General features: G+C 31.5%; 1 long non-coding RNA gene across 2 annotated transcripts; it reads right to left on the bottom strand.

Annotated features, from left to right (window-relative positions):
- LOC108660868 lies at positions 10,521–12,210 on the bottom strand. Of its 2 annotated transcripts, none has more exons than XR_001926565.1 (3): positions 12,168–12,210; positions 11,445–11,528; positions 10,521–10,565 (listed from the first exon to the last, which is right to left on the bottom strand). It is a non-coding gene; the product is annotated as an uncharacterized LOC108660868 (long non-coding RNA). The 2 variants fall into 2 exon arrangements; XR_001926564.1 differs by lacking the exon at positions 12,168–12,210 and adding an exon at positions 11,644–11,685.

Raw genomic sequence — 15,496 nt, 5'->3', positions numbered from 1 at the left:
CACTTTGTTAGTATAATAGTTGTCCAGATTTGTTCATCACATTCACTTGTAATGCAAAATAGCTAGAAATTGAGCAAGCTTTATTTATAATACCTAGTCAATGATATGAAGATAGGCTTGATATAGTATCACGAGTATTTAAACTTAAGCTTCATTGTTTCATGGAAGACTGAATTAAGAAAAAACATTTTGAACAAGTGTTGGCAGGTAAACTTTTTAAACCACATATAGTTAGTTCATTTGAATTTAATTGTTAATATTAATTTGAATTTATTAATATCTATTACTAACAATTATCTTTTTTTTATTGTTATGTTAAATAGAAACATATACCATTGAATTCCAAGAATGTGGTCTACCACATGTTCATATACTACTTTGGTTACACCCAAGTGCAAAATGTAAAAATTCTAATGATGTGAATAAGATAATAGCTGCTAAGATTCTAGATAAAATTCATGATCCCATGGGATATGATGTTGTCTCGAGTTTTATGTTACATGGTTTATGTAGTGCTGCCAATCCTTACACACCATGTATGGTTAAAGGTAAATGTTACAAGTTTTTCCCAAATAGTATCAGTCAGAAACAGTTGTAAATGAGGATGGGTTCACAATTTACAGAAGAAGACAAGTAATGGACATATCTTCTGTTGCTGTTAAAAATGGTGTTGAGTTGGATAATATGTTTATCATCACTCACAATGTAGATTTAGTTGTAAAATATCGGGCTCATGTGAATGTCAAACTTTGTAATCAATCGAGGGCTATCAAATATTTATTCAAGTATATTAACAAGGGATTAGATAAGGCTAGAGCTGTCATTGAGTGTAAAACCTGACACTATAAACACATGTCATGACATACATGCACTGAGTAGCATGTTATTATGCTAGGAAAAGCACCTAAGAATAGACGAAACTCAATATTGTACCTAATGGTACACTTGAGTTGATTTAACCTCGAACTAGTTCAAATAAGAATTGTATGATGAAATTTAATATTTTATAGTCAAGGAATGACTAAAATGATGGTTCGGAGTTCGAGGGTTCATTTGGGGTAAAATCGAAAATTTGGATGTTTAGGCAAAAGTCATCATTTTGCCACCTAAGATAAAAATTTGATCAAGGAGTGAAATTTTGATCAAGATTAACTATTTGGAGTATAATTTAATGTTAGGAAGTGAAAAAGTTTAATTCTGGTGATTTTTGAAGTGTAAGGGCAAAATCATAATTTTACACCTCGCGGACAAAATTTGAGATTTTGAGAGAATTTAGATCAAATTTGACAAATTTGAGAATGGTGTGAGTATAAGGGATGAAAAATATGCCTATGGGCAATTTTTTAGTTTTTTGGGCAAAAATATAATTTTTCACTTTTACGGGGGCAAAAGTGTAAATTTTAAAAATTACTCCACCGAGACTTTGGATAAGTCTGAGAATTTTATCTAAGCTATGGATATGTGGGACAAGTGTATGATGAAAATTTCGGAAACAAATGGATGAAATTTTAAAAATGGGCCAAAGGGAAAGTGACACGTGGTATTTTTTAATGAAATAATATTATTTTAATGAAAAGTCAGCCCATTTAAACCCCATTTTAAGTGCTGGCCGGCCATAAGGAAGAACAAGAGAGGAAATAGAGAGGAAAGGAAGAAAAAAAGAAAAACCAAAGAGAAACAAGAAAATTCAAAGGGAAATTCGCGGTTTTCGACCGTTTACGCGTCTAACGGTAAGATTTTTCGATTTTAGCTTGATTTCTACCTTTCCTATGCCTTTATTTCCATTTAGCATGCTTGAGGAGAGAGATCAAAAAGTGATATCAAGGGCTGGACGAAATTCTAGGGGAGAGAAATTGAAATTTTTAGGTTTTGATTTTTAGTTAAATTGATAGTTTTAGTTAGTTAAATGTGTTTAGAAATTAAATTGGGCAAGAAATCATTAAATTTTCACAATACCCACTCTTGGCTGGATGCTCAATGCTGTACAATGATGATGAATTGATTTTATTCTAAGGGAAATGAAGAGAAAATGATGAAAAACGATTAAACGTGATAGAAAAACAAAGTAGAAAATTAACCGAGTTAATGTCCCATTTTTGGCCGAATTTTCCAAGGAAGGGAGTGAGCTGATTTTGTTGTTTTTAGAAGGTTATTGGCTGATATTTAATGGTTAGAAATGTTGGAGAGAGAATGGGATGATTTAGAGCTAAAATGGAGCGCGTTAGCAATTTATCGGGCAAAGTGCCAAAAATAGGTTAATACCGCGTTTAAGCCGTTTTAGGCTATTGCATTTCATACCATGCATTAGTATAGGATTTAAGTTAATTATATAGTGATTTAGCATCAATGTGATGAATTGTGTAAATTTTTGTAATGTGTCTAGGAGGAGAGCCTTCCGGAAAAGGCAAAGAAGTCGTACCCGACGAGTAGTGATCGGGGCGCTTAGAAAGCTTTTAGTTTGTACAAACGGTGAGTAAACTTATTATTATTGTAAATTATCTAGAGTTTATTTTAAATGCCCTTTATGTATTTTATGAAATGAGAACGAGATTAAAACGGGATTTTTGATGTTTTAGGAATAAATGTGACAAATAAAAATATATTGTATTGATTATGAAATTGAGTAATTGGAGGCTACAAATTGACTTGAAAAATATATATTTTCCTAGGAATGGCTTATGAGAAATGAGTATATGTGGCTATATTTTGTGAATGCATTGGGAAATTTATGTAAGTTGTTTTACTATGCAGGCTGGATAAATAAATAAAAGCCACGTTATACTGTCGAAATTTTATTAAAATTGGTGGGTTAGTCACTGCAGTGACGGGTTTCCGTGGACTGCCTATTAGAGGGGCACGGTAAACCCAGTTATATAGTTACTCCGGTTGTAGAGGCGAGGAGGGTAACTCCCGGGGTAGTATTAGAGCTCACTTCACGTCGAACCCCCACGTGAATGTGTAACTCGGCCAACGCCAAGGAACGGCTGGTTTTAAAAATAAAAATGTGTTTCACGTGTGAATATTTTAACACCCTTGGCGGACTCGGTTAGATGCCTCGGCCAAGGTATCCCCGAGGATTAGTTTTGGCTTGAGCCTTGTTTTAATAAAAGACATAAGCCTTAACAACTGTTTTGGTAAATTACAAATATTTTATGGTTTAAGAAATAAATTGAAAACATTATGAAATGGGTTGAAATTTGTTGTTTAAACTTGCCTCCATTTTACTCGCCTTTAGATATTTATGATAATGTCTGTTTACTCATTGGGATTGCAAAATCTCACCCAACTCCTTTCCACCCATTTCAGGTTCAGTATAGACTGTAGATAGCTGATCTCATCGAGGACTACCATTGGATCTGCATTTTCCAAACCGTAGGTTCACAGTCCTCTTTACTTTTGTTTATTCGGGGGCCCTCTTGTTATTGTAAATTAAATTAAATATTTTGGCTTACTGTATTTCAGTATGTATAAATTTATTTAGCTTTTACGCTATAAAAATTATTCACGTATAACTCTATAAATATTGTTTTATAAGAAAATAGAATATTTCCCTTAATATTTCTTTTATTTTCTTATTATATTCAAATAACCGTAATTTCATTTTAAATGAAGATTTTAGACTTTTAAACTCATTTTGAATATGAATTATGTGTTTTGTACTTGTATATTACGTTTTAGCCAATTTTGAAATTTTTAAGAAAAAAATGACCAAAATACCCCTGTGTGGCGAAAATTTTATTTTGATTGTTTTTAATCTAAAATAGTGTATATTCTCTAAAAACTCGAAATTTAACAACGATTGCTCACAGGAAAGGGAAGAAACTGATATGTGAGCCTTGCGGGGTTCCGGTTGACATTTTGGATAATGAGTGTCAATCGGGACGTCGCTGCGATTGTCATGGGCCTGAGGGAGGTTCCGACTCGTGACATTGAGAATGTTAGCTTCAATGCTAATGTGGAAGAGCAGGAGATAAGGAACAACTTTGATGAAGTTAAAATGTACTTGGATTGCAGATATTTGTTGACTTAAGAATCATGTTAGAGGCTGTTTGTATTTGACATACATTTGTATGGAATACAGTTATCTTAGGAATTAGATCTACAAGTAAAATTGTTTTGGCTATAGCTTCGTCTAGAATTGCATCCTTACTGTTACCAAGAGGAAGGACAACACATTCTAGATTGAAAATTCCTTTGAATGTTACTGAGTATTCCACATGTCAGATTAAAAAAAGTACACAACTTGTAGCGTTGATCCAATATACTAGTCTTATAGTTTGGGATGAAGTTTCTATGATACATAGATATTGTTTCGCAGCTTTAGCCAAAAGTTTACGAGATTTAATTAGGTACAATCTATTTGAACTCGTGCAAAGGCCTTATGGTGGAAAAACAATCTTGCTAAGAGGATATTTCAAGCAAATTTTACCTGTGATGGAATGTGAAACAAAATCTAAAATTATAGATGCATCAATTAATCAATCTGTGTTATGGAATTATTGTCAAGTATATAGATTGAAGACAAACATTAGGCTTTTACAATCACATCTAAATAAAGAGATTAGGTATGAAATTTCAACATTTGCTCTTTAGTTGTTAAATATAGGAAATGGAAAAACTGAGGCTTCTACCTACGAAAGGAAGAATAACCATATTGGATTGAAATGCCTATTGATTTATTATTTCCATTAACGAAAAATCCAATAGAAACGGTTATGTTAGTTGTTTATGGTAATCTTGAAGACAATTTGTAGACTTAAATTATTTGAGATAAATACCAATTATAACTCCATACAATGACACTGTTGATTTGATAAACTCATAAATTCTTGATTTGTTTCTAAGTACTATACAGTTATTTTACTTATTAAGATTATTTAAAATAAACAGTAATCATTATACAATATAATCATACTATTAATATAATAAATTTATACTTCATTCATTTGGTTGCAAGTCCATTAAAGACCTACTACAACATTGATCATATATAAGAAACGTTAGATTATTCTTAGGAACATGAACTATTATATCTGGTAGAATTCTTGAACTCACTTAATTTTCCTGGCATTCCTAATTACAAATTAGAACTAAAGGTAAGTACAATCATTATGTTGTTAAGAAACATAAACCAAAGCTATGGGTTATGCAACGAGACTAGAATTTTGGTTACACAAGTAGCTCCCAATGTCATAAAAGGAAAAATAATTTTTGGATCATTTGTTAATACTGTAGTTTCTATTCCAAGAATAATTATGACAACCAAACAACAAAATGGCCATTTGTTTTCCAAAGAAAACAATTTCCAATTAGATTATCTTATAGTATGACAATTAATAAAAGTTAGGGACAAACTCTTGATATTGTTGGTTTGTATTTATCAAAACCTATTTTCACACATGGTCAATTGTATGTAGCTTTGTCTAGAGTTATATCATGACAAGGATTGAAGATCCTAATTTTGAATGAAGACAAACAATAATTGAATAAAACTAAAAATGTAGTGTATAAAGAAATCTTACAAAATTTACATTAAAGTTAGCCTTTCTTTTCTCTTACTTAATAAAATTGTACATTCTCAATTAGTATCAGTTTGCTTACAAATCCTTTTCTCTCTTGCTTACAATTTTCCTTAGTGAAGGTTAACTTATAAATGTTTTGTCTACGTAATAAGTACTTTTTGACTTAAGGAAATGGCTTCAAACAAATGTTAGTCTTGAAGTTATTGCATCAATTTGTAAAATTTGTGGAGGTATATACCACATCATCCCTCTACTCTTGCCTCTTGATCTTATCTTTAAGTTAATCTTACAATCCAAAATCAAAGTTCAATAGGTTGTCCCTTAGAACCTTCATGTTCTAAAGGTATATGATAATATCTGTTATTAGCATTTGTAATGCAATTCGTCTAAACAAGTTGATTAAATTAAAACAAATACTGAAAGGAAAGAAATATACTTGCATCAAATTTATAGGTTAATGAACCTTCCAAAATTAGAAACTTGTCGCTGACATTTCATGCAACTGTGTTCAGACACTAAAGAGAAGCTTTTACAATGTGAAATATACCTTCAATATTATTCAGCCAATTATTGATTATCCATGCAATTAATCATTTCATTTGTTTTCTACCTACATTTGCTTTTCCATCATAGGTAAAGCTTTTTGTGTGTGATGTAAAGGGGCTATCATGTGTATCATGTTAAGCTTGATGGTATATCTTCCAAGCAAGAATTGTATTTGTCAAAGGTAAATTATTTCATTCTCATTTGACTTTTAGAATAATTTATATTTCTTTGTATTACAATGCAAAAAATATTCCATGATCATCTTCTTGCCTTCTATGAAATTGATGCTAACACTACTATTAAACAGATTGGAACAACTTTAAAAAGGAAAACTTTTAAGATAGTAGTATTGTTTCTTCTTCATCACTTATTTGAATAAAACTAAAATTGTGTGATGTAAATGATAAGACAAAACACTGGTTGGTTGCAATCGAGCAATTGATCGAAATCGACTAGAATAGCAACTGTCAACTTAGTTATTCAATGGTGGTTGCTGGCATCAGTTGTGATTGACGATTTTGGGGCCACCGCGATTCAGCCGTTGAGGGCACTCTCCTCTCAATCGGACTAACCGAAAAATCAAGAAGGGGGAAATTCCATTAATAGGCTTCATTAATCCCTCACCCTTTTCTTTCTTCCCCTGCTAGCCTTCCCCCAATTCTTTATTTGTCCCCTTTGTATAAAATCTAAATCCCTAAAAATTAAAACATACATCCCTTCCCTGGCTCGCCCTTTTTTTTCTTATTTCTTTTTTCCTTTGCTTGGTGCTCTTTGTCGTCATCTATCTTCCTCTTTGTTGTTGGCCGCCTTTGTTTCAAGGTTTGCTTATTGTGGGTTGTCATGTGACTCATGTTTATGCTTGCTTTCTTAAGGCTTTTTGGGTTTTCACTATGGTGTTCAATGATGATAATTTTCATCTTCATGCTTATTTTCATGTTCATTTTGATGGGTTTGGTCAACAATTTGTTATACTTTAGATGTTAGAATGTGGTAATTAAGTTTGGATCTATTAATCTTTTTATAAGGATTCGCAAGCGGTCAATTCTTTGTGTATCATGCCAAAATTTTTTACTTTCTCTAAAAATTAAAAGGCGTGTTTAATCTATAATGCATAATGTGTTCTTCAACAAACTAATGCAGTAACTGCTATCTATAAACTCCCACTCTTTGGGTGTTCAATTTTCCTTGGTAGAAACTGGATTTATAATATAAGAAATGACTTTTCTTACTAATCTAAGTACCTTTTCTCTTATACTTTGTTTTGGTTGAGATTATGCTTACTTAGTATCGTTTTTGACTCTTGAGCTGAATCCTTATAAATAATGCTCAATTGATTATTTTTACTAGTCATTCATGCTTGTCTTTTGTCATTTTATGCTATAGAACATAAGGAAGATTCAAGGAAATTATGTATAATGCAAATAGAGAAGTGCCCCCAAATTGATCAAGTCTTCTGCAGCTCCTCTAATTGGTTGCAAAATTCAGTTGCCTAGTATCAATTTTATTAAATGTTATTATTGTATTTTCAATTAAATTTTATTAAATATAACAAGTCATTGAATTTTTTTTACCATACTTAGTAGGAAGAAAATGTCACTTTTTGATTACATGTTTACATTTATTTAATAGTACCAAGTCACTTATAACATTTTCTTCAACATTTTTTTGCTTGTTTTGTTTTGTTTTGTTTATGCTTGGTACTATTATTCTTTTTCACTTTGGCATACCAAATTTATCTATATGATGATTAATTAATTAATTAGTTTTTTTTTGTAGATGTAAAAAGAAATTGAGGAGGATATAAATTTGGTCACTAATGACTCAACATCTGCATGTCATGTTGATGCAAGTGCTAGTGAAAGCAACATAAGAAGTGAAACGGTAAGCTCTAAACCGCAGAAGCAAAATGAACCATCTAAGGCGTCATCACTTGTGTGGGATTACTTCATAAAATTTGTTGATGACAAAGGTAATCATAAGGCCAGATGTAGTCATTGTGATAAGGTTTTATGTGTTGATACAAAAAAAAATGAAACATCTTCTCTAAACAATCATGTTAAGGTTTGTCCGAAGTTGAAAATGCTCCGTGCTAGTGAGGAAAGTAATCAAATGGAATTAGTTTTTTCATCAGGAGGAGATGGGTCTTTGGGTAGTTGGAAGTTTGATTAGGATGCAATTAGGAAGAGTTTAGTTGAAATGATCATTATAGATGAGTTACCTTTTAGATTTGTGGAAGGTACAAGTTATAGGAAACACATGAAGGAAACATGTCCTAGATTTCGTATACCTTCACAATCGACCGTTGCTAGGAATTGTTATAAGGTTTATGTTAATGAAAAAACTCATATGAAAAATTTTTGAGATCATGTGGTGGTAAAATATGTCTCACCATAGACACATGGAATTTAGTACAAAGAATTAATTATTTTCGTCTGACTGCTCATTTTATTGATAAAGTTTGAAAACTGCAAAAAAAGATTTTGAACTTTTGTCCCGTACTAGTCACAAAGGTCAGGCTATTGGGAAGGCAATTGATAAATGTTTGGTTGATTAAGGGATTCAAAAGATTTTTTCTATTACTGTTCATAATGCTAGTTCCAGTGATGTTGCAATAGGACATTTAAATAAAAATTTAATGTTGCTGAAACTGGTATTTTAGGAGGTAAATTTGTTCATATGAGATGCGTTGCACATATTGTTAATCTTATTGTAACTGATGGATTAAAGGAAATCATTGAATCAATTGCTTGTGTTAGAGTAGCAGTGAGATATATTAAACAATCTCTTTTTAGATTAACCAAGTTTAAAGAATGTGTTACCAGTGCAAAAGTTAATAGTAAGTGTTTATTGTGTTGGATGTGTGCACCAAATGGAATTTTACTTTTTGATGTTAGATACAGCTGCGAAATTTGAGAAGGCTTTTGCATCATTTGAGTTTTGTGATAGTAGTTACAGAAGTGAGCTAGTGAGGAATAGAGATGGGGTGCCCGATGATAACTAGTGGGCAACTGTTAGGAGGATTTCTCTTTTCTTGAAAGAGTTTTATAATATGACTATGAATGTTTCAAGTACATCTTATGTCACTACCAATTCTTTTCTTGATTCTATTTCTAATGTGTATGGCACTTTAATTGAATGGCAACAAAGTGATGATGTTGATTTGAAGTCTATGGTACTGTGAATGAAACTTAAATTTGACAAGTATTGGGGGAATGTAGAAAAAATGAATTTAGTGTTGCACATTGCCTCAATACTTGATCTGAGGAAAAAGCGTACTTACGTTGAATTTACTTTGGAAGATATGTATTCTCCTGAGCAAGCTTTATTGATGTTTTCTTTGGTGAAAAGAACAATGGATGAGTTGTTTCAATGTTATAAAAATATGTTACAATCTCAACCTTAATCTCATGTTAGTAAAAGTGGTCAAGAGTCTCAAATGTCAAAGACAATGAGACAAGTCACCGGTGGTGAAAGTGGTCATGGCAGTGCTGTTGTTTTGAGTAGCAAAACCCCAATAACTACTAAAAAAAGATTAGGTGCATTTAATAGGCATCGGTTAAACAGTGGCTTAAAATAGCATAAATTGAAATTAGATAAATATTTATCTGAACCGGTAGATGATGATGATAGTGAGGATATTGACTTTGATATTTTCATGTGGTAGAAACTTAATCAATATAGGTTTCCTATACTTGCTGCTATAGCTCGTGATGTATTGGCGGTTCCTATATAAACAGTTGCTTTGGAATCCACTTTTAGTACCAATGGATGTGTGCTTGATGCATGTAGGAGTTCTTTGACTCCTAAGATCGTGAAAGCACTTATTTGTACTCAAGATTGGCTATATGGAAAAGCACGTGGTGATCTAGAGCAGATTAAGTGTCATGACCTGGAACGCCCATCGAGCCTATGACAACCGCCACGACATCCCGATAGATATTCATTACCCGAAATGTCAATCAAAACCTCGTAAGGCTTAACATCAGTTTTTCTCGCTTTCCCTGTGAGTATTAGTCACTAAAATTATGTTTGAGAGATTATAAACTATTTTCAAATCAAAACAATAGAAAAACAATTTTTTTTCACAGGGGCATTTTGGTCATTTTTCCTTAAAAATCTCGAAATCCACTAAAAATGTAGTATACGGGTGCAAAACACATATTCCATAATCAAAAATAAATTTTGGATGTCTAAAACATTCGTTTAAAATGAAATTATGACTATTAGAATAAAATAAAAATACTAAATAAAATACTCAATTTTCTCATAAAACAATATTTTTAAAACATTGCGTAAATAATTTTTACTTACCGTGTAAAAGCAAAATAAATTCCTACATACAGTAGTACATATAACTAGAGTATGAAATTTAATTTACAGTGACATGTGGACCCCCAAATGACAAAAATGAACGAAGGCTGCAAACCTACAATTTTTGAGGAAGTAAAGCCAACTGTTTCCTTCGACAATATCAGCTATCTACAGCCTCTACTGAGCCTGAAATGGGTGGAAAGGAGGGTGGTGAGATTATAAAATCCCAGTGAGTAAACAAATACCATCTAAAATATCTAAAGCTGAGTAAATGGAGACAGATAAAATAGTTTAACATTACTATAATTCATCACTTTTCAACTTGTTTCAACCAAATAAAATCGATTATATAAATCGAGTAATCAACATGGCTTATGAATTTCTTAAAACTTTGGCTCGTGCCAAAACCATTCTCATACCCAGTTATCAGGGATGCCTTGATCAAGGGCTATCCCAACCGAGTTCGCCAAGGCTGTTAAAAAGTTATGTACGCATAAATCATGTTTTTATTTTGAAAACATAGTTGTTCCTTGGCGTTGGCTGAGTTCACCCTCACGTGGTGGTTTAGCGTGAAGTGAACTCTAAAGTGTTAACCTCAAGAGTTATCCACCTGCGTCTCTCATACTAAGGTAAGAATATAACGGGGTTTACCGTGCCCCTCTAATAGGCTGGTCCACGAAAACCCGCCTACTGCAGTAAGCTAATAATTATCCCACCAATCAATAAAATTCCAACAACATGATATGGCAATTATTGTAATTCACAGCCTTTCAAGGCTAAATACACAGTTCATATATTTCAACATAAATACCAATTCAGCCATTCATGCAAATATTGTCATAAGCCATTCGATTCAAACCATGAATTTACAACACATGAAAACAATCTCCAATTACTTTATTTTCAAACCTTCATTTCATTTCAAGACAAGGTTATAAAATCATTTTATTAAATCACATTTTAATTACAAAACACAAAGATTTACCATTTAACTCATTTTTCATAAAATCACAAAATCGGATAAAAACTACTGTAGATAATTAAGACAATAGTAAGGTTACTCACAATGTCTAGAGTGCGGATTTTCAAAGTACTCTAACTACTGGTCCTCAGATGCAATTTCTTTGCCTTTATCGGAGGACTCACCACCTTGACATAGTACAAAATCGAGAAACTTACTACATTGGTACTAAATCAAAATTAAACTAATTTAGACTACTAATGCATGATATGGAATGCAAAATGCATGGGTAACCATTTAAACCTGGTATTGGCCTAATTCGTCTCATCACCCGATTAATTGGCCAACGCGTCCAATTTAGCTCCAAATTGCTCCATTTCTTTTTCAATACCTTAATTCACCAAACACAAGTCAAATAACCTAAAATTTGGCAAAACCATCTTCACTTTTCTTCTTAGGATTTTTGATCAATAATGGTGCTTTAACACCGTGATTTTTCCTACTACTTTTCCACACCATAATTCATCATTTTCTAACCAATTCTTTTAAACTAAAAAATCAAATTCATCCTCACTCAATACAAGGTAGGTTCGGCCATTGATGGGTGATGGGGAAAATGAATTCTTTTCTTGTTATTTTGCTTCTAGACATGGTAAACTAACTAAAAACACTAACATAACTTGAAATCAAATCAATCCAACATCATTCTCTCTCCATACCCATTCGGCTAGCCATGAATTCACCATGAAAACATGAAATTTAACCATGGAAAATAAGGAGAAATGCTTAAGGAAAATAGATTTCAAGTTTAAATTGAGAAATCCTACCTTTTTCACTTGTTTTCCTTGATTTTCCACACTTTTTCTCTTGAAATTCTCCACCTAGGGTTCTTGTTCTTTCTTTTCTTCCTTTGTTCTTCTTTGGCCGGCCATATGAATGAAAAATGGGCTGATTTTGTGCTAATTTATAAGGAAATAATGAATGGATGAGATTTTGACACATATCACCATTCCATTGGTTCATGAGTCATACTTAGCCATTAAGCAATCTCTCTCCACAACTTAAATTTCTTCAATTATCCATGATAATATTGGGTAAAATCCATGTGCTGGACAAGTGTTGGGTGGTGTAAAATTACAATTTTGCCCTTGGACGGTAAAATGACTATTTTACCCTTATGCTCGAATAATATGCCAAAATTAAAATTTTTCACTTTTCAAACTCAAATTATGTTCTAAATAGTCAATCTTGATCAAAAACTTCTTCTAACATTCCAATTTTAACCTCGGGTGGCAAAATGACCATTTTACCCCTAGATCATGAAAATTCTAATTTGATTCCAAATCGATCCTCGAGCTTCGAATCACCATTTTAAGTCATTCTGGGGTTTTAAAATTCTCAATTTTATCTTAAAATCTCTATTTGGACTAGTTCAAGGCTTAATTCAACTTAATTGTACCATTCGATACAATAGCGTCCTTTAACGATTTCTGAGGTACCCAAGTAAACAAACATGCATTCTTATGTAAGAATGGCATAATAAACATATTGTAGAGTCGGGCTTGACATTGAGGATGATTTGAACGAGATTGGTAAACTAGATTTCGGTAGTTATTTCTTTGTTTCTTTAGTTTTTGTTTAATATACCATAACATAGTATCATTCTATATACTATCATTTCCTTTTATTAATTTATTTCTTTGTTTCTGTAATTCTTTGTTTAAAGATTTTACCATATTTGTTATTTTATTTTTAGATTTGTCAAAGATTATATTAGAGCCCATACGTGAAACTGAGGCTAAGTTTAAGTTTGATTCTGAGTACTGAGTAATGTGTTATTCCTATAGGCAATTTCCACTTTTCAGGTAATATTATCATTAAATATTTTGTATATTTACATTTATAATTTATTTAGATTATCTTAACACAATATTTTATATTTTTACATTTTTAGGAACATATTCTGAAAAAAGCTGTTGAATTGGAGTTGGAGGTTCAAGGTTCATCAAATCTATGTTTTGAAAATTAGTAATTTTTGTTGTGTAACTTCTAACTTTTATAGATTTGTAGCATGTACACTTTATTAATTTATATTGTCCTTCTTGAATTTAAATTAATTACATTGCATAAATTACTAAATTGCATTATGTACAATTTATGAATGCCATTTTCCCTTATCTTTTCCATTTTATTTAATATTTTTGTTAGACAATTTAATATATAGTGTTTATTGCTTCTTTAATAAAACAAATTATTGGTTTTGCGTTCTTATAAATAATAATATGGTGTTTATTATTTTTTATTAAAAAATTATATAGTGTTTACTTATATAATTAAAAATAAATCATACGGGTTGGACTAATTATTTAAACATGGTTACATGGGTTTGATTTTAATTAAAAATATGGGCTTCACACAATTTTAAGTTCAAGCCCAACACAAAATTTTCAACTTTGACTACCTTTGAGCCATTTAAGTCTAAGCCCACTTAAACTTTCAACTCGTCTAAAATTGACCAAAACCGAGGTTGGCTCCAGTTGATCGATTTTTCATTGTAACCAGTCGACTTCGATTAGTTGAAATTTTCCATCGATTTCGTCGATTTTGGTTTCTCCCGAAATTGAAACTGACCGATGCACTCCCCTAGTAAATGATGTATAACATTCGGTAATATATTCTACAACAGCAACTTGCAAGTATTGCATTAATATATAAACATGACTATAGTGTCCAGACCCTTGTGGTTGGCCACGTCTTAGCTTTGGTTAACTGAGGAAAGAGGTTTCTGAACCTAGGCCAACTACACCTTGGCAATATGTGATAGCTTTTTTACTGTTCCTCCTGACTATAGGTTCCGATCTGGAGTTAGGTATTGCATCTTAGGTATTATATTTTTGTAGAAACACTTAAACATTGTTGCATTGTACTGTAAAAGATAGAACAAGTTATATTTTCTACATTTTTCTGGCTATACCATCTTTCTCACTTTGATATTAAATATTCATAATGTGCAATCTCCTAGATAGATAAATCGACTTCCTCCAAAGATTGTTAAATACTTTATAGATTTGAATGCTAGTGAACCGCAAGATATGGAACTCCTATACCCATTTGTGGAGTCAGCATTGCCCCTACCATATGGTGATCACAGACATGAGAAATCGAGTAATAAGTAGTTTTTTATTTAACTTAGCAAATGGATTCTCCATAAAATAGGTCATCTTAAGATAAGTCACAATATGTAAGATGAAACTTCTTTTTATTGTTCATTACCTGAACATTTATTACAAATGGTGTAGAATTAAAAAGTTAATACAATTCACAAAGTTTAGCAAGAAAGAGATTGTAAGAAGAAGATGTCAACTAACAATGTTCAATAGTTCCAGATATTTTTAGAAGGTTGGTTTCTTTCTGATACATTTTCAAATATAAAAAAAAAAAAATTGATAGTTGATTTGTCTACCAAAGAAACTGCATTTACTAAATGTCATCATTAAATTTTTTAGAATTCTTTATTTTACTTTTATTTATTTCTGTAAAAAATACTTGAAAACAATAATTTCTAATTTTTAATACTTAGAGGATAGATTCATTTAATATTTATTACTAGCAACTTAATATTATTTACTGCCTATATCCTCTTATTTTGCATAATCCTGAATCCATAGTATTTAAACATCTCTTTTATACATGAATGTTTAAATTACAATAAACATCCATCCAATTCATTGAATAAAATAAAAAAGTCAAGAATGTCTACTCATTTCTTAGTATACATAGCACACAGTCATTATTGAATAAACATATACACTAAATTTGACAACCTTTTGCTATTCATTTTATATATCAAAGACAGATACTACTAGAAATTAGTAACTATTTTATATTGATAGGATCTTTACGTTATACTGTTTCCCTACATTCTACAACTGTTTATCTTAATTTACGAATAGTACAGGTTATATCTTCTCTCATTTCTTAATATTTTACTATTTATCTAACAATCTTTGTATAATCAAATTATTGTAACAATGATTTACATCATGGTTTCAAAATTTAACTTCTTTGCATTACATCATTTGTTCTTACAATATTTACATTATGCACTAGTGGATTAAACGTATTAAAGTCTGCTGCAATAGGTAGAGATGGACCA

Source organism: Theobroma cacao, chromosome 2 (genome assembly GCF_000208745.1).
Source record: "Theobroma cacao cultivar B97-61/B2 chromosome 2, Criollo_cocoa_genome_V2, whole genome shotgun sequence".
NCBI classification, from domain to species: Eukaryota; Viridiplantae; Streptophyta; class Magnoliopsida; order Malvales; family Malvaceae; genus Theobroma; species Theobroma cacao.
Note: the sequence above shows the minus strand (reverse complement) of the source record. Positions and strands in the feature narration are given on the sequence as shown.